The 4,523-nt window shown below is 41.8% G+C and overlaps 1 pseudogene; it reads right to left on the bottom strand.

Annotated features, from left to right (window-relative positions):
• Positions 1 to 2,271: 2,271 nt before the first annotated feature.
• On the bottom strand, positions 2,272 to 3,885 carry LOC110533109 (gap junction delta-2 protein pseudogene; annotated as a pseudogene).
• Positions 3,886 to 4,523: the final 638 nt, after the last annotated feature.

Genomic DNA, 4,523 nt, shown 5'->3' with positions numbered 1-4,523 from the left:
CACATATGGAGTCATGTAGTAACCAAAGAAGTGTTAAACAAATCTAAATATCTGTTATATTTGAGATTCTTCAAATAGCCAGCCTTTGCCTTGATGACAGCTTTGCACACTCTTGGCATTCTCTAAACCAGCTTCACCTGGAATGCTTTTCCGACAGTCTTGAAGGAGTTCCCACATATGCTGAGCACTTGTTGGCTGCTATTCCTTCACTCTGCGGTCAAACTCTTTCCCAAACTATTTCAATTTAGTTGAGGTTGAGTGATTGTGGAGGCCAAGTCATCTGATGCAGCCCTCCATCACTCTCCTTCTTGATAAAATAGCCCTTACACAGCCTGGAGGTGTGATGGGTCATTGTCCTGTTGAAAAACAAATGATAGTCCCACTAAGCGCAAACCAGATGGGGTGGTGTATCACTGCAGAATTCTGTGGTAGCCATGCTGGTTAAGTGTGCCTTAAATTCTAAATAAATCACATACAGTGTCACCAGCAAAGCAGCCCACATCATAACACCTCCTCCACCATGCTTTATGGTGGGAAATACACATGCAGAGATCATCTGTTCACCCACACAACGTCTCACAAAACACGGCGGTTGGAACCAAAAATCTAAAATTTGGACTCCAGAACAGACTCCAGACCAAAGGACAAATTTCCACCAGTCTAATGTCCATTGCTCATGTTTCTGTCCATTGCTCATGTTTCTGACCCAACAAGTCTCTTCTTATTATTGGTGTCCTTTAGTAGTGGTTTCTTTGCAGCAATTCGACCGTGAAGGCCTGATTCATGCAGTCGCCTCTGAACAGTTGATGTTGAGATGTGCCTGTTACTTGAACTCTGTGAAGCATTTATTTGGGCTGCAATCTGAGGTGCATTTAACTGTATTAAACTTATCCTCTGCAGCAGAGGTAACTCTGGGTCTTCCATTCTTGTGGCGGTCCTCATGAGAGCCAGTTTCATCATAGCACTTGATGGTTTTTGCGACTGAATTTGAAGAAACTTTCAAAGTTCTTGAAATGTTCCATCTTGACATACCTGATCTTAAAGTAATGATGCATTGTTTTTATTTTCTTATTTGTTCTTGCCATAATATGGACTTTATCTTTTACCAAATATTCGGTATACCCCCCCTAAAAATATACTTTAAGGAAAATGTTTTTATCTACAGTACCAGTCAAAAGTTTGGACACACCTACTCATTCAAGGGTTTTTCTTTCTTTTTACTATTTTCTACATTGTAGAATAATAGTGAAGACATCAAAACAATGAAATAACACATTCTTCAAATAGCCACCCTTTGCCTTGATGACAGCTTTGCACACTCCTGGTATTCTCTCACTCACCTGCTCTCAAGATACCTTGTTAAAGTTCCTAAAGTAATCTTCTAATCAAGAGAAAGGGGCCGTCTTCTCTTAGATTTTCTAGATATTAGCATGAGGTAAAACTGGTAGTGTACTAAGAAGAACATTTTATGACAAAAACTGCCAACAAATCACTTTTGTAATAATAACTTGATAAATTGTTTTTTTTTTTAAGTTAAAAAGTTGTAAAAAATGTATATTATATATGTTGAAATTGTGGAAAGTATTATTTCCTTTTGAAACCATTTCATTGGTTATACTACAGATGTGATATGAATAGTTGGGTCGTTCGACAATATTAGTGCTTTCTGCATCACTTTGACATTCTAAGTAAAGGTTTTGCACAAATAAAAGCCTGTTATATTTAATGAAGTGCCCTGTAATACAGACCACATGGAAAATTAAATCAATCAGATTTTGTATATGAATTCAAGACTTACTAAAGTGCCTCTGTGCATCCTCTGTGACTTTTAGGAAGATTTTTAACCCACTTAACCACAACATTTCTCCAAGTTTTCACCATCATTATAAAGCCCTGGTTATGTTGGAAAAGTCATTTCTGAAGAGTATTATTTATTTTATGTCATTAGTGATTCATTTTAAGATTATATTTTTTTTAGGTCAACCCTGTTATCTCAACTGGACTGTTTGAGTATGGTTAAACTATTCAAAAGAGACACTGAACATGATCTCATAGTCAAATCATTGTGTAAATGCCAGTTCTACTCTTTATGACCATTTTCTGGTGTTTTGTGGTGGAAAATCAAGCAGGTCCAGCATAACACATCAATCCTATTAACCCTAGATAGGCCAGAAATGATTTAACAATTAAACATTTTTGTGTGAAGCTTGCATTCAATTGCCCCTCCCTGTTGCACACAACAAGCTTCCATTCCCCCTGTCACAAGGGGATTTATTGCTGATTTAAGATGAAATCATCAATCCTGTTACGGTCAACCTTGTTACTTTATTTGGCACTTATTAGGCACATACTATAGTCGTTTGTTTTATGTAACCTACTGAAATGGGCAAATGTGTTTTTCATTAAGCTGTACATGTGCTCTTTATGATAGAATGTTAAAATTAGGTGAAATAAAACTTCTTATTTGTTTTCAATACTCAAACGGCACCTAATTGGTGGAACGACCAAGTCACCAAAGTGGTTGCATATTAAAGTTTATCATTTCTACCCATGTACACACAGAAATGTGAGCACATCCAGTGTTCAATGCTTTTGCGGGCTATGGGTACTCCTATGGAATTTCTAAAGATTCACTGCAAAAGACTCAAAGGACTATTACTTTTGCAGTCTTACTGTAAACAACTGTAATCCATCTTCAGTTGATTGGAAGAAGCAGCAAAAGAAGAATATTCAAGGGAAAGAAAAAATACACAGTTTGACAGTTCACAGCCAGGATTTCTTGCCTCTGCCTATTTTAGTCATGTTGGCCAGTTTGGCCTTAGTGCGTTCTTTCTCATCTGGGCTTCTCTTGGAGGTGCACTCTACTGTGGAGTCCGTCTCGAAGGAGATGGCTGGGGTGTGGGTGGGCAACACACCACTGCTTTTCTCCTGGGACATGGGAGGGGAGGTCTGCAGGACCACCCTGCCTCGTAGGGAGTGTTTGAGCTGCAGCAGCAGAGGGTTGTGGTTGTGATACAGGTCCACAAGTTCCACAGGGTCCCTCTCTGGCTCGCAGCATGTAGAGCAGGCAGAGCACAGCACACGGAAAATATAGACCCAGCCCAGGTAGTGCAGCTCCACAATGTTCAGGATGAAGCATCCCAGGCTGATGCTGAACATGAAGTTGAGGAAGATGGTCTTCTCCGTGGCACGAGACACAAAACAGTCAGTCCAGTTAGGACAGGGGTAGGTCTCACAGCGGAACAGTTGAGGCACTTCAAAGCCAAACAGGTAGTACTGGCCCACTAGGAAGGCTATCTCCATGATGGAGCGCAGCACCACGTGGATGATGTAGGTCAGCAGCACTTGGCTGGACAGCTCGGTGGGATCCTTCCCCACCTCCCTCAAGTCCTCCTCCAGCAGGCTCTGCTCCACACACCCCCCCTCCCGGGCGCCCCACTCCTTCTCATAGCAGGGGTTGAAGGAGCGGTTGCTGGCCTCCAGGGATTCCCCATCCTCCACCCCTACATGTTTGAGACTTTCACGTGCAGGAGGAGGCTTGGCGACCTCATGGATCTTCTCAGGCTCTAACTTCTCATCCTTGGCTATCTTGTGCAACACATAGACAATGTAGAAGATAGACGGTGTGGAGACGAGCACTATCTGGAAGACCCAGAAACGCAGGTGTGAGACTGGGGCGAAGGTATCGTAGCAGACGTTGTTGCAACCAGGCTGCAGTGTGTTGCAGGTGAACTTGGACTGCTCATCGCTGTACACTGCGTCCCCCACCAGGGTCACCAGCAGGATGCGGAAGATGAGGAGCATGGTCAGCCAGATCTTGCCGATCACCGTGGAGTGGTTCTGAACCTCCGTTAAGAAGCGACCAAGAATGGACCAGTCTCCCATTTCTTAACCTGGGGGAACACAGATGAAAAACAAACAGCAGAGGCCTATGGTGTGTTGAACCCACCACACTACAATATTATGCCCCACAGGCAAATCAACATTAGTGCTACAGTCTTTGAAGCAGTGAAACATGGATGGAACCTGCGTATTTCCTTGTAATTTATCAAGGTCTTTAATGAGTGAGCCATCAGCACAGTTTAGACTCACTACTGAATATGAAGTCTCTATTGCGGGAGGGGCACATGCTAAGTCAGCAGAACCATGAAGCCATAAAACAGGTCAACACATAATATGTCATCCAACATCCTCCAAGAGGGGCCTCAAAATACTTTCACAATGTCACACAACATACTTAAGACACAGTATACTGTAGACTATGTTGGAACATGTCTCTGTGTTGTGTTATGTAGATGTACTTGGCTCAATATACAGTATGTGCTGTTTAAATTAGGGATCTGGAATATTCTAAATAATATGAGAAAATGCTTAATTTGATACATGAAATGATTATGTAGAAAGAGAAAATTAAATATAGGTTATTCTCCATAATACCAACACAACTCTTCATTATCCCTGACAGACTCCGCTCTTCATTATCCCTGACAGACACCGCTCTTCATTATATCTGACAGACACCC

The sequence above is a fragment of the Oncorhynchus mykiss genome, chromosome 10 (assembly GCF_057628025.1).
Source record: "Oncorhynchus mykiss isolate SJ-2025 chromosome 10, ASM5762802v1, whole genome shotgun sequence".
Taxonomy (NCBI): domain Eukaryota; kingdom Metazoa; phylum Chordata; class Actinopteri; order Salmoniformes; family Salmonidae; genus Oncorhynchus; species Oncorhynchus mykiss.
The sequence above is the reverse complement of the archived record's forward strand: the minus strand, read 5'-3'. Positions and strand labels throughout refer to the sequence as shown.